Source organism: Lissotriton helveticus, chromosome 10, assembly GCF_964261635.1.
Source record: "Lissotriton helveticus chromosome 10, aLisHel1.1, whole genome shotgun sequence".
Classification (NCBI taxonomy): domain Eukaryota; kingdom Metazoa; phylum Chordata; class Amphibia; order Caudata; family Salamandridae; genus Lissotriton; species Lissotriton helveticus.
Window position 1 is genome coordinate 273,253,237 of NC_136071.1, and position 23,383 is coordinate 273,276,619.

Sequence of the window (23,383 nt, forward strand, 5' to 3'; positions counted from 1 at the left end):
GGGGTTATCCGTCAAGCAGGGCTGATAAAAAGTGGGGTCCCAAAATGCTAAATCCTCGTGCATTTTCCATTGACTTTTTTAAGAAGGTCTACAGTGAAAACTGCTGAAAGGAATTACACCAAATTTGGGAGGAAGCTAGATCTTGGTCCGCATATTGTGCTTTTTGTGATTTGGGTGTTAATCCATTCAGTAGTTTTTGAGAAGTTAAGGTTAAACAAACATAGATATCTGGACTGTTGTGTCCGCAAGAGGCTTAAGACACTCTCACCAGAGTGCCAGTTTAAAAATGGAGAGTTATGATTGACACAGGGATTTTTTTTCCCTTTGGGCTAATTTGTTACCACACGTGTCGGACTGTTGGGACAGAAAAGTCCCCTGTTTGCTAAGAGACATGTTTCCCTTTCCTGAATCCTTAATGCTGATTTTTTTGTTATAGGCAAACACGGATCATGCTTGTGCTCCATAACATTGGCCTGTCTCATGGATTGCGGTCTTGTTGGACCAGGAGAAGCACCGAAAGTGCTGCCCTCATAGTGATGAAAGGTTACCGCCTTCACCAGGAGTTTAGCAGCACAAATGCAGTGGTGCCAGCATACCATCTGGAAATCAGAAGTGCCCTTTGTCACTGGAGTGAGGCCTACAGGCTCACTCCCCATTTAAAAACGTACACTGCTATGCGCGTAGTCCATCTCTGGCCTACATCGGGTATATCTGTAAGGCCATGCATGATGGAAACATGTGCTGAGTGCAAGTGTGCTCGCAAGAAGAACACTACACAAGGGGTGAAGTGTGGTACAGTACCAGCATGGTAAATGTGTGTATGCTGGAAGTGTGTGTTTTTAGAATAACAAAATCTGGTACAATATAGTAAGGCTGCAATAGTGAAGTGCGTGTGTGCACTGAATGTGTTTGCTGCATGTAGTTATACTTGTGGTGGCATAATACCTGCGATAACAGTGCTGTGCAGTAAGTGTGCTGTGGATCTACACTGAGTGCAAGTGTGCCTTCACTGGTACATTACATGGAGGACCTTGGGTTCCATTTTGGGAAGACCAGGCCCACCTGGTGGAAATCATGAGAAGTACAGGAATCCCTCCAGACAGCTTTGTGCATTGCTGCATTCATGTAAGCTGGGAAGGAATGCACTTGAGGATGGAGGAGCCAGGCTTGCTCAGTAAATTGTAATGGGCTCTTTGATTTAATGATAGATCACAGGGAAGAGGCATGTACACATCTCAGGAAGAGAGATTGGGTTGATAAGGGAATTATAAAGAATAGGGCTGGGAGCCCATGATTAACCTTTTGATGCACATATCACAATGGCTGACAGGCAGGTGGGAACTCTGTTCACTCACATGGATCTTGTTGTGGGTTAATCAGCTTTGGAGTCCTGCCTGCTGTGACTGACATCCTCCAGGAGGAAAAATAAAGTGGAAAGATGTCCATTTAAGAGAAGACAAACCACAACATAAAAATTCAAAGACTCAGATACTAAATTACATTTTGAGTCTGGCAAAGGTCTAAAATTAGGGGAGTTTGAGACTCCAAACTTTTTCTTCTGCTGAGCAGCCAGACAGGCTGTGTGAAGAGGACAACCTCTGCAAGACTTCTGCTTGTGACCAGGACCACTTCATGGAGAAGATTTTTATATAGCCCCACCAGACGGCGTAAGGGCTTCACTTGTTTGTGCAAAAACTATCACATTGAAATTAGACATTTTTTACAGCATAATTTTAATTAGGGTTTCCTTTATTTCAGTGAATAAAACAGAAATTATAATGTTTGATATTTTTTGGCTACGTATCTATTTTAGATATTAAAACGAGTGTTGTGACTTATCAATAGAAAAACACTGACAGTAGAAAGTAGAGATTTGAAAGAAATGCATTTTTTTCATTGCATCGGTTCATGACTCAGAGTAAAATATCTGCAAGGGTTTAATTCTTGAAAAGAAACTCTTGGACAATCTAATATAAAATGATCCTGAGGGGGCTGTAAAATGATTTGAGATAAAGGAAATAAAACAGAAGAGACCTGTTACAGAACATCTTAATGTTTTAATATACTCCAGAGCAGATGGCATATTGTACTGGAAGAATTGATTCTGGGCAATAATGTGATATTCCTATGAGAGACAAATGTGCATATTTTACAGCACTTCTCCAGGCTGTATATCTATTGCTGAAGGCTTGTACATATTCTCTTTGAGTCAACAGTACATACGTGTGTTGCCACTCACTAGTTTAGAGCTGATCAGCAAATAAATTGTATTCAGGGACAATTTATTTTATCGTCCTTGTTATTGGTCAGAAAGATGCGATACAGCAAAGACCATGATTCTGTGGGTAAAACTTTGGAGAATTTAGAGCGTATCACATAAAGCAAGCTCTAGAAGTGCTATGTTAAGGCTCAGTCTCTGTCTCATTGTTGGGATGACTAGGGTCTTAAGCAGTTGAAGAGCTAGAGCAGCACTATTTTACCACCTTAGACACAGTGGCAGAGCCTGAGGACCATGGGCCCTAGTGCAGGCAATGAAACTGGACCCCCAGTCGGTATTAAAATACTGCTATGAATGAGGGTCAGCGCACTCGTCACACCCCTGGACACTAGTGGTATCACTGCACCTCCCTACTACACTAATGTAATTTATGGGCAATTCCTCATACTCATCATTCCTTGTCACCATCCTACCTCCCCCACTCTCCTCTCATATCCACCCATTTAACGCTCTCCTCTCTGTCCACTTTCTCAGTCTCTCTCTTTCTAGCCTTCTGTGTCTTACTCATTATCATCTCCTTCTTTCTTTACTTCAGGCTCCTTTCTCTTTCCCACTTTACTCATCCTTACCTCATTTCTCTCATTCACTCAATCTTATTTTCTTCTCCCATTCTGTCACCTTTTCTTGCCCTCCTTTGCGGTCTTTCACCCTCTCCTTTTCTTTCATCCTTTTGCCCTCTCTTCTCTATTGTTTCCTTATCCTCTACTCCCCTGGCCCCTTGCCCCTTAAAAGTAAACACAGCCAAACCTGTGGCATGCAGTGGGTCTAAAAATTATCAGAACAGGCAGCCTCTGAAAGGACAGCTAGTAAAGGGCAGACGGGATCCTCTCCCACCGCGCCTTCCACCCTGGCAGAGAGAGAATCATGGAAATTCATGCATGTAATGTTGGAACAAAATTGAGGATATAGAACATCTAATATGCTCCTTCACCAAATTAAAAGATGAAAGGGTAGGCCTACTAAAAATCCCATTTCAACGAACGAGGGATTCGAACCCGGGAACAGGCTGTGATTGCTTGCTTCGATCCCAAGGACCCGCAGTTAGATGGGAAGTTAGTAATGTTCCAGTTATTAGCGGCATCTAAGCAAGGATCAGCGGCACCCTGAGCAATTGCAAAATCTGTACAGGACTTTAGCCTTCATAACGGCAACCTGTGAGTACAGACATTGAACTCCAGTACAACGCGAATAAGGGCCTCTCTTATACCAGAGAACCCTCAGTTTTTAGAAACGTATTTTAACCTGTTTTAATATATATGGCATTTACAAATGTGTATTTTTATAAGGGTTTTAACTAATCAAAAACAATAAATTTACTTTACTCCCACCTCTGAGCCCCAGTACAATGCACCAGCTGCACCAATGGTAGCTACGCCCCAGTTGTAAATGGATGTTTGTCATAGGAGCATTACAGGTATGTGTTGCTTTAGCCTGGAAATACAGCAGCAAATGGTAACATATCGAAAATAAATATCAGAACACAACGATAACATGCAAAAAAAACACACCAACACAAAGTATGGCAAGTCACATCTCAACAAAACAGTCAAATCAGAAAGTGACAACTCCGTACAGCACTAAAAAAAATCCTATTCCAATCATGCAGCACAATAAGTGCCCAACCACATCACTATCAGAAAACAATGCCGAAAAATAAACGTGTACAACTGGTTTTCTCACACACTACCACCTCTAGAATCCTCTGTTCATGACACAGTGGCAAGAGGTGGTTTGCACCGAACACTGACTTAACTTACCACCAAGAACATCGAATGAAAAGGGGGGGCCCTCGGCCCCCCCGCACGCATGGCGGCGCGGCGACCGCCTCACCTCCTCTCCCCCTCGGTCCTTCGACGGTGGGGGCGTGCCCTGGGGCGCGGCCCACCGCCGATTGGCCGGCGCCCCTCCTGACCCGGATTCAATGGACTGGTTCCGGGTCGGGGGGGGCGGGCGATAGGAGGGGCCACCCGGCCCCTCGGGAATAAGAGGTGGGGAGCGCCCAGGAGACCCCCTTGTCCCTGGACGCTCCCTCGCTGAACGCTGTGCCCCGCGTTCGGGGCTTCTTTGTTTTATTGATTTTTTCCCGTTTTTCTCTTGCAGGTTGTTGGGGTCGGCGCCGTGGACAAACGAGCCGCGTGGAGCCAGCAGTATCGGCAAGAGGAGCCGCGGCATCGCCTTTTCGGCGTCGGGACGGCGTGAGGAGACTCCGTCGGGGAACTCGTGGCGCCGGTGTAGGTGCAGGCAAGAGCGGCTGAGGAGAGTTGTGCGGGCCGCCCCAGGCTCATCGAGGTATGGTGCGGGGTGGGTTTTTCAGGGACGGTGCATCGGCCAGCCAGTGGGTTTGGTGAGCAGCCGGTTGCGGGGGATATCCGGCTGATCTTAAAGACCGGAAAAAACAGGGCTAGAGGAGCTCCAGCACGGCGCATGCATAAGATATTGCTGGAGCATTTATTTATAACAATAAGGAGCGGGCAGTTTGTTGTGTATCATCTGTTCCCTTGATTCGCGCCTTCCGGTTTCCCGCGCTTGTAGTCACAGGCCGGGGCGGGGACGGTATACTGAGCAAGGAGGTGAAGCAGGGTCGACCAGGGCAGGACCTGGATGGGAGACCCCATTTCGAGTTTAAATCGGTAATAAGAAGAGAAAGAATTGCAATTTGTAACAAAAGTGAATGGGTTCTTACAATTATTAGAGAACGTTAATTGATGTTTATAGATAGCTAATTGTTTTCCAGGGGGGGCGCCTGTGCTTACTTTGAGATGCACGCTACACTGCAGTGTGTTCTTTATAATTCATTGTATTAGGTGTGACACAAAGTGGGCAATTTCCTGAAAGCAAGGTGACAATTTTGAAAGTTTTTCACCAATGTATATAAGTGCTTTGACAATTTGGAAAGATTGTCACCAATATATATAAGTGCTTTATTGGGCATATCCCTACAGTCATTGTGAATAAGTGCAGGTACGGGTTCAGAATTGTCCTGGCCTTCGAAAGAGTGTTATTTTGAATGTCGCGTGTACACGGTGATAACATAATTGTTTAAATTCCAGGCAATTTAACGACATTATCGGGGCCATTCACTAGCGGACAGGACGTAAGAGCATCCAGCACGCAAAGGGGTGTGGACCGGAGCCGCAGACTGTTATCGCAGGCGAGGACAAAGGACTGGTCGGTAAGAGGGGTACGGGGGGCTAGCACTCATCGCTCCTGGTGGCCGCCGGGTGGGTCTACATTAGGTTTACTCACCCCCTTACATAAGCGGACAAGCCGCTAGTGTTGCGGTCGCCGTTGCATGGTGCTGAAAGCCCCCTGGTGACCCTCCATCAGAAAGGTACACACAGTTGCCCGGTTGGGAACTAAGTAGGCAGCGGGTGTTTTTTGGGGTAAGCGTCATGCCAGGTCCAAGGGGTGGAAAAAGGGGGTCCAACATGGAGGCTATGATGCGGGCTATGATGCGGGAGATGAGCGACATTAAACAACAGCTAGGACAAATTAAGGAGCGGGAAGCTCGGTTGGAGGACAGAGAGGGCGAGGCACCGGGCCCGTCCGGGAGACCGATCCGCAAGAGGGTGGCACCAGTGCCAAGAGGGGAATTTGTCACCCCGCAAGGGAAACCTAGGTCCAAGAGACCCAAGGAGGCGGTCCCCACCCCAGGCCCAGTGGATCCGTTACCCGCCGCACCGCCAGCGGTGGTCCCACCCCCGCATGTGCCTACACCCATTGCCCCTGTGGTGCCGGTGCCGGCAGGTCAACCAGTAGACGCTGGGTCTGCTCCCGCACCGGTGCCCACTATCCCGGGTACAGGCGGGCCACACCCGGCGCCCGCCCTGCCAGCTGTGCCAGGACCACTGGGCATAACCCCAGTGGTACCTGTTGTCCCGGGGGGTAATATAGAGTCAATGCCACCCGAATTGTTGTCTCAGTTAACGGCCATGATGCCATGGCTCCAAAAAGGGGGAGCCTTCCCGAATTCTGCAGACCATGCGGCAGAGGCGGCAAGGTTTGTAGAAAAAATCAGATCGGCACCGGTCGCCGACAGTGTTGCATTGCCAATTTCTTCTCCCCTTGCAGGTCCAAGTGTTCCCCAGCTGGACGGAGTAAAAGGGCAGCCGCCCCCGGTGCCCGCACTTGGTAAGGAAGTGGCATTGCCGCTCTTGGGGGACGGTGTGATACCTTCCAGGAGCGAAAATTTAGCTCAGCATGTGTCTTTAGCTGTGAAAGAAATGATTTGGGCTGATAAATACGTGTACATTTATTCTTTATTGTTGGATAATAGGGAAATGGAGCAGGCAAAAGCACTGAAAGAGTGGATGCTCCCAAGTGAATGGAGGGCGCAGTGTACTAGATTCAGGGTTGAGGAAAATCTCAATAATTGGATGCAAGCATGGGCTGTTTTCACTGCAGTTAAGGCTGAGCGTCCTCCAGATCTGCAGGCTGCATTGGCTTGCTACTCGAGCAGGATTGTGGGGTGGAGTCAACAGTATTCTGGGGAAGCATGGAAGGGTTATGATGTCAACTTTAGGAAGGCATTGGAATTCAATAGATCATTGCCATGGGACTCGGTAGATTCCATGGCTTGGCACAAACAGTTCTCTGACACTGCACCCCCCCCTCAGTTCGGTGCGGTCAAGGCGTTCACTAGACCGCAGCAGCCCTTTCGGCCCCCCCAAACGAGTGAAATACCTGGGAAATTTAGGGCAGGTGGGCCAGAGAAGAAAGGGGTGTGCTGGGATTTTAATAGGCGTACCTGCGCAAGGGCCGCGTGTAAGTTTAGGCATGCATGTTCCTCCTGTGGGCACCCCTCTCATCCAGAAACTACCTGTAGGTCCAAGCAAGGTAACACAGGACAGAGGGGTAGGGGAAAGCCATTATAAGTCAGACAGGTTACGCCCCCCCACTCCAGTGGATGTGGTGGCAATGATTCCATTGTTGAACAGATACCCTGACCACAAAGCGGCCACCCTACTCCAGGAAGGTTTTTCTAAAGGTTTTAGGATCCCGGCCGGGGGATACACAGGCAGTGCGCACTGTAGAAATCAATTATCAGTCAAACACAATCCGGCTGTTGTGGCCGCCAAAATTGACAAAGAGCTTTCCTTAGGCAGGATAACTGGCCCTTTTCCCGCAGTGCCAGTACCCAATTTTGTGTGTTCCCCACTGGGAGTTGTCCCCAAGAAAGAGAAGGGGCAATTCAGATTGATTCATAACCTGTCAGCGCCAAAGGGGGCGTCACTGAATGATGCCATTGACGAAGGTATCTGTAGTGTTAAGTACGCCTCTTTTGATCAGGCTGTTACCTTATTGCAGGCCACTGGACCCGGGGCGCTGTTGGCGAAATCAGACATAGAATCCGCCTTCCGCCTCCTCCCAGTCCACCCGGCGGACCAGCATCTTTTAGGTTTCACCTTTAGGGATAGGTTCTACATGGACAAATGCATGCCTATGGGTTGTTCTATTTCTTGCGCCTACTTTGATGTTTAGTTCATTTCTCGAATGGGCCATGAGACAAGTGACGGGCCATCAAAGGGTCATGCATTACTTAGATGATTTCCTCTTCCTCGGTACAGCGGGTTCTCAGGAGTGCGCACTGGCATTGCAGGAATTTTGCGTGCTCATGCGGGCTTTTGGGGTCCCGCTTGCGCCCGGGAAGACGGTGGGCCCGACCACCTGCTTGGAATTTCTGGGCATCGAGATTGACTCAATGGAGAGATGTTTTAGACTACCCAGGGACAAGGTGTGCAAATTCAAGGCATCGCTACAGTTATGCCTCCGGAAGGAGAAGGTCACTTTGCAGCAATTACAGGAGGTGGTAGGGCAACTGAATTTCGCACTAAGAATCATCCCAATGGCTCGCCCCTTCTCTCGCTCCATCGCGCACGCGATGAAGGGGCTGAGGGAAAAACACCACCGCACGCGCCTATCGTCTGAAATTCGCCAGGATATGCTTATTTGGATGGCATTCCTGGAGGATTTTAACGGTAGAGTGGTCTGGCCCGACCCGCTCACGACATCAGCGGAGTTGGGACTATGGACTGATGCGGCCGGTAGTGTGGGCTTTGGTGCCATCCTAGGGAATAGGTGGGTCGCTCAACAATGGCCAGAAGAATGGAACACATGGGGTTTGCTCGGCAACATTGGCTTCCTGGAACTTTTTCCAATATGGGTGGCACTGATGGTTTGGCCCGAACACCTATGTAACCAATCAGTGGTGTTTTGGTCAGATAACATGACAGTGGTGGAATGTATCAATCAGCAGGGGGCGCGGTGTCCTTTCATACTTCGTCTGATCAAAGAAATTGTTCTGCGGTGCCTTAAACTGAATACTAATTTTAGAGCCAAACATGTCCCTGGTGTTTTAAACAATGCTGCTGACTCCCTTTCTCGCTTCAAAATGCAGGTTTTCAGGGAACATCTCCCCACAGCAGACCCCTCGCCAGCACACTTCCCAGCAGTACTTTGGCAGATTGGTGCCCCAGATTACAGGACCTCGTGGTCGCTAGCCTAGCCCCCAGGACCAAGACGGCTTACGAAGGGGCGTTTCTGTCTTATTGTTCTTTCTTGGGGCCACAGTGGGAAGTGCTTTGGGCGAAGGAGGATGGGTTTGCAGCCTATTTAGAATGGATGCACAAAGAGGGGCGCTCAGTGGCAGCGGCGACCAGACATAGGGCAGCAGTGTCATTCTTCGCTCAAGCTAGGGGCTTCAGGGATCCCACTAATACCTTTATGATACGCAAGGCTTTAAGGGGATGGCGCCGTATTCAGGGACACCAGAAGGATAAGAGGAAGCCCATGGGGTTGGCCCGGCTAACAGCCTTACTGGGCACGCTGGAGGTTGTTTGTAACTCGGAGTGGGAAGTGCTTCTTTTTAAGGCGGCATTCTCCCTGGCATTTTATGGGGCGCTGAGAATTAGTGAACTTGTGGCAGGATCCAAGTCTGACATATTAGGTGGCTTGCAGAAGGCTGGGGTGACGATAAGGGGTGACACCATGTGGGTGATTATCCAGAAATCAAAGACCGATCAAGAAGCTAGGGGTCACACCATAGTTCTGCAACGGGCACCCGCCAACCCGTGCTGCCCGGTGAGGCACGTAGAAGCACTCATGGGACGGATGGTCGGTTCAGCAGGCAGGGCGTTGCTCTGTCACGCCGACGGGAGCCCCTTGACCAGGTATCAATTCAGGAGAGTGTTCGAAATAGGGGTTACAAAAGCAGGTCTTGATCCTAGAGATTTTGGATCTCATTCCTTCAGGATTGGGGCAGCAACTGAGGCGGTGGCGGGGGGCCTCCCGGTGGAAAGAGTGAAGACAATTGGAAGGTGGTCATCAGACTGCTATAAACGTTATGTTCGGATTGACATGCTATGATTACTTGTCACTCACGCTTGGTCTCTTTCCGCTCTCTTACAGTTTCTCAGACCTGTTACGCAGGGGAGGAATTTGTCGTCGGGCACCGCCAAGATTCATCGGCACGGAGCGGCGAACAGGAAACAACAAAGAACAATGTCTGGATTGTCGGTCATTCATATGTGAAGCGAGCGGAATGTGTATTCCTGTCAGGTGATAAGAAAGAAAGGGCGGCACAACTAGGGTTGAATATCACGTTCTTTGGCAGAGGTGGGTTGTGTCTTCACGAGTTTAGGGGTTTCTTCCAAGGGCTGTTAGCACGCCAGCGGTCTCCACCGTCAGTGGTGATACTTCACCTTGGGGAGAACGACTTGGCAACACTGGGCAGGCGCATCTTGATTGAAGAGATTATCTCAACAGCGGGTTGGATAGCTAGGACCTGCCCCGGGTGCACGCTAGTATGGTCACAACTCATACCTCGACTTCAGTGGCGGGGGGGTCATTCGGTCAGGGCGTTGAATCACTCGGTAAAGAGGATCCACACACGGTTGGATAGGTTGTTTCGAACCCCCGTGTTACAGTCAATACCTCATGGGTGCATCTGGGGTCACAAGTATTACTTGAAGGACGGGGTTCATTTGACAGAAGAGGGTAATGTCCTATGGTCTGACAATATCTGGGCTTGGCTAGAGGGCTGGGATAGGAGGAGTGTGTCCTTAGGCAGGGGATAGAGGGGGAGGCCAGATCGTCGGTTAACAATACTGGCCTGTGGCGGTAAGGTCATTATCGGTGAGCACATATTTGAGGTCTGAGGGGGCGGGCATCATCCTATGGAGGTTCCCGCCCGGGGGGAGGGGCCTGCGGGCCACTCCCAGTACTCCAGGGGCAAGGTAATATGCAAAGGAGCGCGGGTAGGAGTAGTTCACGCTTTCCTTAGGCTGGTAGCCACCCCGCGCGCGTGGACTCATGACGCCACCGGCGCAGAGTAAGGGCCCTCCTTTAGTGGGTAAATGGAGTTTGGGGCGTAGACCGGGCAATTCCCGGGGTAACACTGCGCATGCGCACTTCTAGGGGGAAGGCGCAGCTTGTAGGACCTGACACCGGTAGTGACCCTGCCATATGGCCAGAAATGTACAAAAATCAAGGTAGGATGTTTAGTTTAAGCTAGGAACAACTTGTATTAGAGTTTTGTTAAGGTCAGGCTCTCAAACTTGTTGATAACAATTGTATAACTGAATGTCCTGCTGATTTTTGTATTCATTGTTGATTATGCAATTAAAACCTTTTTTAATTTCATACTTTAATAAATACGGCCGGGCGACTAGCGCCCGCCTTCCAAAAAGTAAAACACGTCTCGTGTCCACGTTCCTGGGTGTTGGGTGCCGGATTGGGGGGGAGGCGGCAGCTAGTCGCTGACCATGTGAAAAGGGGGGGCCCTCGGCCCCCCCGCACGCATGGCGGCGCGGCGACCGCCTCACCTCCTCTCCCCCTCGGTCCTTCGACGGTGGGGGCGTGCCCTGGGGCGCGGCCCACCGCCGATTGGCCGGCGCCCCTCCTGACCCGGATTCAATGGACTGGTTCCGGGTCGGGGGGGGCGGGCGATAGGAGGGGCCACCCGGCCCCTCGGGAATAAGAGGTGGGGAGCGCCCAGGAGACCCCCTTGTCCCTGGACGCTCCCTCGCTGAACGCTGTGCCCCGCGTTCGGGGCTTCTTTGTTTCCCACCCACCATCCCTTGGTACAAAGTTTAAGCAGCATTAGGTCCGGTTTAATGGTAAGTTTCAAAGGTATGGACCGTGGTAGAGAGTAGGCTGTTGTTGTATTTTGTGATCTGTTGTTAGGACTTTTTCCCCTTTGTAGAAAAGTGATGTGTGAAGTGAACTGTATTTGAAGATATGTGTCTTTAGGCCTTTTTTCCCTTTGTAGCTATACGTTGATATTGGAATTTTGAGTAACATGAGTGAACCAAACTGTAATGTTATGCCATGTGTCGTTAGGCCTTTTTTCCCCTTTTAGCTATGCGTGGATACTGTTATTTATTAGCCAGTGTAGTTGTCCTTTAGAATTTTTCCATAGGTCGTCGTATTTATTAGGTATGGGACATGCGGTAAGGTCATTATCGGTGAGCACATATTTGAGGTCTGAGGGGGCGGGCATCATCCTATGGAGGTTCCCGCCCGGGGGGAGGGGCCTGCGGGCCACTCCCAGTACTCCAGGGGCAAGGTAATATGCAAAGGAGCGCGGGTAGGAGTAGTTCACGCTTTCCTTAGGCTGGTAGCCACCCCGCGCGCGTGGACTCATGACGCCACCGGCGCAGAGTAAGGGCCCTCCTTTAGTGGGTAAATGGAGTTTGGGGCGTAGACCGGGCAATTCCCGGGGTAACACTGCGCATGCGCACTTCTAGGGGGAAGGCGCAGCTTGTAGGACCTGACACCGGTAGTGACCCTGCCATATGGCCAGAAATGTACAAAAATCAAGGTAGGATGTTTAGTTTAAGCTAGGAACAACTTGTATTAGAGTTTTGTTAAGGTCAGGCTCTCAAACTTGTTGATAACAATTGTATAACTGAATGTCCTGCTGATTTTTGTATTCATTGTTGATTATGCAATTAAAACCTTTTTTAATTTCATACTTTAATAAATACGGCCGGGCGACTAGCGCCCGCCTTCCAAAAAGTAAAACACGTCTCGTGTCCACGTTCCTGGGTGTTGGGTGCCGGATTGGGGGGGAGGCGGCAGCTAGTCGCTGACCATGTAGCGCCGGTAAAAGATATTTGTGATCCAGCCCCGTATGTTAGTACTGTTTGCATACCTGTGGTGAAAACAATACAAAAAAGAATAGAATATGTATATTTTCAACAATAGACAAAGTTCAAAAGTGGTATAATTCTCTTGCATGAACATCTGATTCTTTATATACATAAAAAATGTCTTACTTTTCTGTCCGTAGGCTATTTTTTTAATATCTATAAATAAAAAAACTAGAAATGTTTATTACTTTCCTATCACCAGTCTAGCTTGAAAATCTGTTTGATATTCTCATGATGTAATGTACTCTTCAAGTTCTTATGTATGTTGCCTTAATCGACTCTGTTAATCAGCTCTCATATTCAACCTATTACTTTTTGAAAATAATAAAAGCATGACAATTGTTTGATGGGTCTGCACTAAATTGCTTCCCACGTGTACCTATACATACATATTTACACAAGGTATCGTGATGTCCATTTCTAATTAACACATATCTACTTGCAATTTGTATGAAATATAAAAAACGTAGGCATTGCAAAATATTTGTGAATTGCATTTCTGACTACTGATCTGTGATAATGAAACGGCGAGGACAATAAGATTTTCTTTTTTATGATCCACAAGTATTAGCAGGATTTCTGTTAGGCGTGTACTATGAACATCATAAGCACTGACTGCACACATTGCCTTTTAACCTGATCTATACCCATTTTATTCCATTAGTGTGCCTTTTGCTTTAAAACATAGATTCTTTTAGTGTAATCCGTTCCTTCCTCCAAGTGTGCTTGCTGTAAATGCAAGAGGTGGCATTTCTGTCAAAGACTCCGCCATTGCAAGCTGATTGGAATTGGCTTTTAAGCCCTTACCCTTTAAAACTGCATGAAGTGCTTTAAATTATAGTAATTTGATCTCCATTTAGACCAGACGACTGGCACACAATCATATGCTGCTTCAGGACTCTCGTGGAGGGATTTAGTCAGCTGTCATTGCTGTAAGGCGTTTGGCCTCCATTGAACATATTAATTAGTGATCAGATTGTTCTTTCAACAAGCAACCTTTTTCAGAATGCACCATGAAACAGCAGGGAAATACACCACTTGTTAATCATGCAAAAGCATTTTTTTCCACCACAATGGGAAACCTAGAACATTTGCCAATCGAAATAGCTTGTCATATTCAAACCTTTGTTTAAAATGTTCTCTTGTGAAGTACAAATAATCGAAAGGTGTCATTTTAAACGAGAGTAGTGTGAAAAATATGTTTTTCAGCAGCCACCCACCACCTTAGTTGAGGGGGAGGGGGTTCCTGTGTTTGAAGCAGGGACCTACGTCCCTTTTTGAACACCCCAGCCGCTTCCCTTCCATCTTCTACGATTGGGCGGCTAGTGGTATGCTTGGGGGCGACCAATCTGGTGCGCCCCCCCTTTTTGCAGGCTTGAGGGGGGATCCTGCCCCCGGGAGGCGTTCGACATGGCCTCCTATCGGGTCCGGCTATGCCTCTCCTGGTCCATGTTTCTTCCTCGAGGCTTTAAGAAGGTTTTAGGTACACACATTCTGTGTGCTATGCTCCCTTGAGTTGCAGGATAGGAAACAGGCCATACCACCTTTCTTGCCTGTTCACTTTAGCTTCATGGCAAACCAGTCATACATAAAAGCACCGTGTGAGTACTTAGTTGCAAATGGAAGGCCAGCCTAACAGGTTCCTCACCGACTTCCTGTGGACTCCTATTGGTTTGCATTAGAAGTGTATGATAGAGCTTAAGGAGTTAGACTTTTAAAGAGTGGGTGGAATAGGAAGCTTAGATTCTGCTCTGGTGCAGCTATGATATCCTGGCCATGGCACCACCATGCAAGCTCTATTTTATACCAAGAATAAATCTACACATAGTGAAAAGGGTCAGGCACAAGGAATGCTGTTCTTTATGCAAAATAGCCATATTTCTGATTATGCATAAAACATCATTGCTGACTTCTCAATACTTACAGAAACGACTATCATGGATGTTGATAGACTAGACATCAGTTTTCTCAACCTATAACTACAAATTTTCTGTGCAAGATACTTCTCTTAATAACTTGTTAGCTCCTGTATAGGGCCCTCATTATAAGTTATCTGATGAATTCAGATATATTCAGTAAACCCTCTTACTTGCAACAAAATTAAGGTGATGGATCGAATGCTTCAATTAATCTCAGCCACTGGCAATTGCTCGGGCCGCATGCCACTCCATTGTTTTTTCACCAATCATGTCACCTCAGTTTAGAGCCAGCCATATGCAAATCAGTCTTGACCCCCCCGTCATGGGAACAGTCCAGCCTGAACTGTCCGGCCTCGACCAGAATGCAAGCAACCCATGACCGGTTTCACCTTCATTAGGGCTCTTCAGCCAGGTATAACTTGGTTCCACTGGCACAGTGAGCCCAGGGCCCACATCTGACCATACCCAGAACATTTAGGGAGTCAATTGCAAAAACAACAAGGTGATGGACAGATTACCTGAATTAATCTCTGCCACGGGCAGTCACTTGGGCCACATCCCAATCCATCATTATTTGCCCACCATGTGTGGACCCACCGTTATGCAAATCAGACTTGACCCTGTCAGCCTAAACTGTCGGGCAACGTCCTTCCTGAACCAGAACACAAGTAACCCAGAACAGGTTTCGCCAGTGCTTAATTTGTGCCAGTGTTTTCCGTGCTCTCCACCAGCACTTATTTGTACGCACCAGCACCTATTAATGAGAATCCACCACATGGTGACACTGTGTGTGTAATTTTTAAGCAAAGTTTATTAGTGGAGCATTTAACTGTTTAATTTATCCTAAAAATGATCATACTCAAACTTTAATCTGAAGTTTAAAGTGACATATGGGTTGCACCAACTGCAGTGGACCCATGAGAAATACCTAGGGCTCCAGGCACTTATTTGTTTTTCAAATTAAGCACTGGATTTCTCCCTTATTAGTGTTCTTCAACCAGTTATTGCTTGGGTCCACTGGCACAGCGAGCCGGGTCCCATGTCCAGCAGTGCAGCAGCCCGTGCAGGTAAGAGTGGTGGTGCGGTGGGTCCAGGGGGGGGGGGATTTCGATAGACGACCATGAGGGAAAATGAAATAAATAATTCATTTCCCCTTGCTATTGTCTGTCGAACCACGCTCCCCCCCCCCACACACACACACAACCAGGCCTCACTGCCCACTGCTCTTGTCTCGGCAATCCCAGGGCACTTATGGCGTCAAATCCAAAAGCAACAACGTGATGATTGGAATGCTTGAACTAATCTCAGCCACTGGCAATTGTTGAGGCCAAAATAACGTTAACTACAATAAAATACTTATACTTACCAAAATAATATCAGTGTTTTGGTCCCCAGTATTTTGGTAGTTAATGTTTTTGCACTTTACATTTTACAGATGTAAAGTCAATACTTTTGTTAACATAATTTTACAATGACATGTTTGTGCCACACTATTTCATGGTCGATATTTAGTTATTCAATTCCCTAACATTTAATGAGATTCCAAAGCTTACTTTATTTTGGCAAAGCATCTGTCCCCTTCCATAGAATGTTCAGTAACTTAATGTAGACAATAAAAACAACTAATAGATTTAAAGAGCAAGATACTCATTTGACCCTTGGCCCGTATCCATGCCTGGCAATGTAACTCTGCTTATTGAAATGCATACAAACCCCTTCTTTTCTTTCAAAAAGATTAGTGATGCTTCAAAGAAAAAAATATATTTTCTACAAATGTGCTAATTTATTGTGTGTTTTATGGGAATCTCGATGGATATGACAACATCCCAGATTCTTATCATGGGAAAGAACATATTATCTGCTATGTGAGTTATAATATATCTTTATTCATCTTTGTATACATCTCTTCTAATTGAATCATTATGTATCCTATGGGATACAGTCCTGATATGGGCATCACATTACCCTAGGGAACTAACCTTGGATTTAGAGTGCTATGTAAACAAATCTGCAAGTGTTTGTATTGACAGCATAACATAATGTTTTCGCTATCTATTTGGTCAATGCTATGACTACTATACTGCTTGTTGTAGCCTCCAATGATGTCTTCATGATACAATATTGTAGAATTACTTCTCTCTATAACCAGTACAATGTAAAAATTTGCAGTAACTCAGTTACCATAATTGCTACTCATTCCATGAGTCTCTAAGAGCTCAGCAGAAACTGCTCCCAGTCTGAAAATCAGAAATGCTATCACATTTTAACTCCTTGAGTGCTCATGACGAGGTCAGCTCGTCATGAACTACGGCGCTCCGGTGCTCATGACGAGCTGAGCTCGTCATGACCGCGCCCGTTACATGGAACACTCGCATGCTGGGCTGATTCCCTTGCTGTGCTGAGCATTCCATTGGAACGGGCGTGGTCATGAGGAGCTCAGTTCGTCATGGGCACCGGAGCGCCGTAGCTCATGACGAGCTGACCTCGTCATGAGCACCGGGGCGCTGTACGTGCCCCCGCCCCCCCCAGCACAGCGGGGGAAATGGCCCCGCACGGAAGCGGTTAAGATAATGTTTGATTATCAGTAACTCCAGGAAACCCGATTGTTATGGATTCCATGGAACCATTTGCACAGATGAAAATGGCAACAAGCAGAAATGTCATGCCAATGTGCATTTGTACTTGCTAACATTTTCCCTGCGGAATAAAACCCTTCTTTAAACCACTCAAGAATTTGGAGTAGTTAAGCTGCTATCCCAAACCAGAAACAGATTTACTCCTGCCTTCAAATCTTTTCAGAATAAAAAACCTATGGGACATATTTATCAATAAGTAACGCAGCACAGTCAGTCTTCTTGCTGCACTGCATTACAGGGAAATAAGGAATTGCAAAATTTGCGATTCCTTATTTTGTGATTGCATTTAGGGAATCGCAATTTTTGCGATTCCTTACATGCAATGTAACAAGGCAAAATATTTTGCTAAGTGGCCTTAAATAATCAAGTTGTTGGTTGTGCACAGACGTTTTAGTACTATTTAAACTGTTGTAGCGTGCCACAGAGGTCTCACCTCGTCGTTTTTGAGGTGTTGAAATCAAAACATCACTATTGCGTCCCTTCCAATTGAGGGGCGGCCCTCTGGGCGCAACTGAAAATAATTGATCGCAAGTGCGACTTCTTCAATTTGATATGGATGATAACATTTCCGTATTCAATCATGTGGGATGGAAGTATACAATTTTTTCACGTCGATGGTGCAAAGCCATACTTCTTGGTCTTCTAAGAGTGTCACTTGAGCCATTTTTTTCAGGAAATCGGTGGTGTCTTGAATGTACGATGAAGCTTTGATCACAAAATCTTTCATATATTTCAGATCTTTATTAATCAGATGAAATGTTTGAACTTGTTTTTGCTATTGATTAATCTGAAAGTGGGTCCTCATAATGTGAATTGATTTACAGATTCCCCTGACGAAGTGCCACAAGGCACGAAATGCATTGGGATTTTGGAATTTGGGATTTTGGAATTTTGCGAAATCTGAAATATATGAATTGAAATTGTATGTGATGTACAACAATACAATTTAATACTTGAAGAATATGGAATAAATACTTGATTTACAATCAAGCCCGAATGTAATGGTATGATTGAATACGGAAATTTGATCATCCATATCAAATTGAAGAAGTCGCACTTGCGATCAATTATTTTCAGTTGCGCCCAGAGGGCCGCCCCTCAATTGGAAGGGACGCAATAGTGATGTTCTAAATGGCCTTAAGGAATCGCAAATTACCACCAACTTCTAGTTGGTGGGAAGTTGTGAATTCCTTGAAAAATGCAAATGTTTGCATTTTTCAAAGTGCCATGTGACGCACATACATGCCCTTAGGGCATGTATGTGCACCACATGTGCACCTAAGCTTATTTCAGGGGTGCAACAGGGTGTCCTTTGGACACCCCTGCACCCTTGAAATTATTCTCAATTTGCGATTAGAAAATTGCGAATCGCAAATTGAGAGAAAATTCCCATTCCTTTCTATGGGCCTCCTGGCCCATAGAAATGGATGGGAAAGTATTCCTTAATTGCGAGTTCGCAATTTGCGAATTCGCAATTAAGGAATATCAAGAAATCGCTAAAAAATTGCATTTTTCTTGATACATACCATTTTGCGATTCTGAAATAGCGATTTCTTAAAAATCGCTATTAAAGAATCGCAAAATGGTTCCTTGATACATATGGCCCATGGTAATTGAAACCTGGGTTCAACACCTGATATCTATGGCACAGAGCAGATAAGCCTAATTTATGAAAGTGTATGAAGGATTTTGAAGTACCAAACAGCAGGGGTTTAAGGGGGATTCAGACAATGATCTCTTTGTATTGTTCGGTCCTGCAGAGACTTCTCCTTACCCCAACCAATACCTTCCATCACCACACTGTAGCATTCCTCGCTCACTGACATTTGCCACTTGCTTTGTGCAAGTTGTTAAGGACAGCAGAACAGGACCTTGATTTGACAGAATGATATGGGGTAGAGCACCTGACATGGACACATCTGCATGATGTTCCTCATTCTGAATAAAATAACATATGAAGTCTGTTATTTAGACATCGGGCCCAGTGAGGCTTTTCATTTTCAGACTTTGACTGTTTTCCGGAACTGGAAATCAGATTTCCTCAGTGAGGCAAAGCTGTTGGCTGTAGCTGAAAGGGGGTTCAACATCATAGAATGCCAGTCAGCGTTGGGCCCGCTGAATTGGATTTGATACTGCAGAGAAGGTAGTTGCAGAGAAGTCAGGTCCACCAGTGATGCACCCTTGCTAGATAAGCTGACAGGTTGGCTCTGGTCCCACAACAGTTCTGCTTGCAAAACTTTAGATGGAAGGTTCTAAGTCCCAGGCTTGTAGGTTGAGACAGGAGGAGTACACTCTAACACCAGGATAGGATTCCAGGAACTCAGGAACAGCACTTGGGATCAGGGTTTACTCCAACAGTAGCCATCAGCAGGGTCCAGGGCAGGTCCAATCGAAATTAGTTAGCTGGAATCTTCCAGGGAAGTGGGCTTCTTGCAACTTTAGACCTTAGGGTTCTCCTCAAAGGTCACAGCAATATGTGCAGTCCTTCTTCTGTCTTCCACAGGTACAGTAGGGTTCTAAAGAGGGTGCTCTGTGGTGCCACATTTATGCTTGGAACTAGCTTGTGAATGGGTGGGGGTTGACTCCTGACTCCTCTCTGACCAACAGGGAAAAGTTCCCAGTGGTAAACCTATCCCCTTTTGCACCATTTCCTGTGTGACCAACTGCAATTAATCCCACAGTGCCCCTCTTTGCCTAAAACAATGATGACAGCACCTTTATTCCCCTGTGCAGAGCTGGTGTTCCCACCTTAGAGTTGTAGCCAGGAAAATTAGAAACCTCAGCACTATGGTCACTGAAAGCTGGTTCTGAGGGCAGCTCCCCCTTCCACTGGGCTGGTGCTTGATTATCTAGGGGAAGAAAGGAAGGGGGCAGGCCTAGGTATTATCTACATCTGCCTGTAACAGGGCAGGCCTCTTTGAAGAAAGCGAAGTTCCTTGGCACTGCCCTGCTGGTCACCCTCCCCACACCCAAGGACTTTGACAGCTCTGAGACCAAGTTCAAAACTCAGTCAGCCAGAAAACTTTATTTTGCATCCGTTAAAATGCATAAAAATACAACAAAAATAAAAACACACTTTTTGATACTCGATCAACATTACTAATATCCATACATGTAGGATAACATTGTGGTTAATTAAACACACTTCACTATAAACAAGCATTTACAATGCAACGGTCTCGCCTTTGCAAAAGTAGAGCTATTGGCATTGTAAGTGACAACATTTTTATTTATGTGTTGGTTTTAAAAACAGATAAATAAATGGCATTGTCATTTACAATGCCAATAGCTTAATCTCTCGCAAATACCACACACAAACACACAGACCCACACACACACACACACACAGACCCACACACACACAGACACCCACACACACACAGAGCACCACACACACACACACACACACACACACACACACACACACACACAGCCACACACAAACACACACAGAGCCACACACACAGAACCACACACACACACACACACACACACAGCCACACACACACACACACACACACACAGCCACACACAGAGAGCCACACACACAGAGCCACACACACACACAGAACCACACACACAGAGCCACACATACACCGACACAGAGCCTCACACACACCCACAGAGCTACACACACAGAGCCACACACACAGAGCCACACACACACACAGAACCACACACAGAGAGCCACACACACAGAGAGCCACACACACAGAGAGCCACACACACACACACAGACACACAGAGCCACACACACACACGGAGCCAGGGCTTTGCTGTAGAAGCACGGTCTGCTTTCACTTTCTCCCGTTGTGAAAGCTTTCTCATCTTTATGGAACACATGGCCTCATAAAAATGAGGATCCTTTTGCGACGGGAGGTGCACAAATGCAATTGTCTTTGTACCAAGGAGGCCAGGCCACACAACCTTCAAGAAAACGCAGTGCTTCGCGTTTGGGGTAGCGGGCTGGGTGTTGAAGCTGCAGAGGCCTTCCAGAGCTCCCCGAGGCCCTCCCCCCCGGGGCCTATACAATTCATGCCTGCCCTGGAGTCCATGGCCCATCCCTCCCAGGTCAATGCGACCACTTTAGATGAAAAAAGCGGGGGGGAGGAGGGGGCGGTGTGCAGCGCTGCTGAGGTCTCACCGCGCCGGAGGCCCACACCCACCTCAATCAAATCCTAAAGTAGAGGGCCTGATCGAATCGGTCCGGAGGCCCACCCCCAACCTAATGTTAAAACAAAATCACTATGCGGCCTTCTCAAATAGTGCCTGCCTTTTCTGAGGCTGTGGACCACTCATCTCGGGTCAACACGACTGCGTTAGATGTACAAAAAAAAAAGGGGGGGGTGCAACGCTGCTGAGGCCTCACCGCGCCGAAGGGCCATTCCCACCTCAATACAGATACAAAATTGTTGGGCCTGATTGAATCAAACCTTCCCAGGAGGCCGTGTTACCCCTTCAAAACAATTGCACACACTGCTCTCACTCGATCCAAACCCCATACCAAATTAACTAATCCACATTCGGGGGCCTCACTCGGTTCAGGCCATCCCTGCTGGTTAACTCCGTTACTAACAATCCAATACTGGTGCAACCACAAGCTCGCGAGGGGTGTAAGGGGGGGGGAGAAGATACGGGGTACACTGCAGGGAGGGGGAGATGGGGTACACCACAAGTGGGGGGAATGGGGTACAGCGCAAGCGCTACACCACGACAAGGAAATGACAGGCAGCGTCACGGTGGGTTAAAGCCTTTTACGAAAACTCGGGGGCCTGATGAAGTCGGGCCTGCCTTGAGGCCACATCGCATAACACGGCAAGAAAACCTTACTACCTGGACAAGAATTAAAAACATCCGAAAGCCAAAAGAACCTGGTATCGCTGAGGGAAGCACCCAGCCCACCGGACTAAACCTGTTTTGTCAATATGTGACAATCACACACGGAGCCAGGGCTTTGCTGTAGAAGCACGTTCTGCTTTCACTTCCTTCCGTCGTGAAAGCTTTCTCATCTTTATGGGGCCATGTGTTTGAAGCACAACGCCTCATAAAGATAAGGATCCTTTTGCGACGGGAGGAAGTCAAGGAGCCCAGTCTGAAAAGGACGGGGATTAGAGAGAAAGAAGGACGTCACTAGGACCTCTTCTCCAATGGCTGGCCACCGTTTAGGACGCCAGCCAATGGAAAAGAGGGGCGGGGCTTAACCTCGCTAGTGAAACTCTCTCTACATCATTAAATCTCGCCAGCTCGACTGTGCATGTGCGCAGTCTTTCGCAGGCCGAGACCTAAAAATATACAATAAAACCATGCTCAAATATACCTCCTATTTAGGCTTAAAGAATTATTCATCTATGTCTAATCTCATGTGGACTCAGTTCTATAATTAATATGACCATGTATTTCTCACGATTCCAAAAGCTGGATATTAATTGTGGGTCAGCCTCAAGGATCACAAGCATAGTAAAAATAAACAGAGTTTTAGAGCTGCCCAGAGGAATGATAACAATAAGACATACATGGACATCTTCCAAATGCTATATAAAAATGATCACTATCTATCTTCTTGATCCTGACTCTCTAAATTATATCAGTGGGTCCTTATTTTCCTGCAGGCCAGCTCAGCCCTCAATATAACGATGTATATACTATAAGTTTTGAATCTGATTTCGGCAGACTAGGAAGAGCACTACCATCCTTTAGGATTAGCTTAATCCTTAAGATTGGGTAGCCTCTTTAAACACAACTTGAACTATTCATAATAATTCAAGGCCATTTCTAATGTGGCACTATCTTTTAGTCCCAGGGCATTCTTGTCCTGATGAGACCCTCACATCACAAGCAGAGTTGAAACGTTGTTGACAACATTAAAAGGTTATTCCATATAGTGAAGCTCCAGAACAATCTCATTGATCTTCCCTTCATTGAAAATCGAATAATTGGACATCCCTTTTTAAATACCAATAACTGTTTCCTTTGTCCAAGTCACTTTATTGTCACACATTTTTAGGTTATGGTTTCTTTACTAAAGATTCTCTTTATCACTCTCTTCTTCTCTTCTCAAGAATATCACTCACCAAAAATGTTGTGAAGAAAAATCAAAATATATGTATAAAATATGTAAATAAACCATTTATAATTTTCTCTTTTTTTTGGATTACAAGAATAAAAACTTGATTCAGCTAAATCGAGTTAAAAGAAAGTAAATTGTTGAGGCTACTTCTTACTGTTGCATAAACCATTTCGAGACAGACGCGCTCTATGTCATTTTTCCTGATTCATTCAACACAGAAACTACCTGTGATAAGTATTTAATTGTTACTAAAAATGAGTTCCATGTGAACCAAGTTTGCATGGACATAAGGGTTCCTCTTGTTGTTTTGATAACATTAATTGTGTAGTGAT

The 23,383-nt window shown here is 46.5% G+C and overlaps 1 protein-coding gene and 2 long non-coding RNA genes across 6 annotated transcripts in view; 1 reads left to right on the forward strand and 2 right to left on the reverse strand.

Annotated features, from left to right (window-relative positions):
• Window positions 1–4,052, reverse strand: part of LOC144786248 (uncharacterized) — a 63,650-nt gene extending 59,598 nt beyond the window's left edge. Inside the window, exon 1 of the long non-coding RNA XR_013602093.1 lies at window positions 4,036–4,052. This is a non-coding gene — a long non-coding RNA (uncharacterized LOC144786248). The remainder of the gene's footprint in view (window positions 1–4,035) is intronic.
• ADCYAP1R1 (ADCYAP receptor type I) overlaps window positions 1–23,383 on the forward strand; it is an 857,256-nt gene that overhangs the window by 269,053 nt on the left and 564,820 nt on the right. The gene's annotated exons all lie outside the window — the stretch shown is intronic.
• LOC144786249 (uncharacterized) overlaps window positions 12,381–23,383 on the reverse strand; it is a 56,061-nt gene continuing 45,058 nt past the window's right edge. Inside the window, exon 3 of the long non-coding RNA XR_013602094.1 lies at window positions 12,381–12,431. This is a non-coding gene — a long non-coding RNA (uncharacterized LOC144786249). The remainder of the gene's footprint in view (window positions 12,432–23,383) is intronic.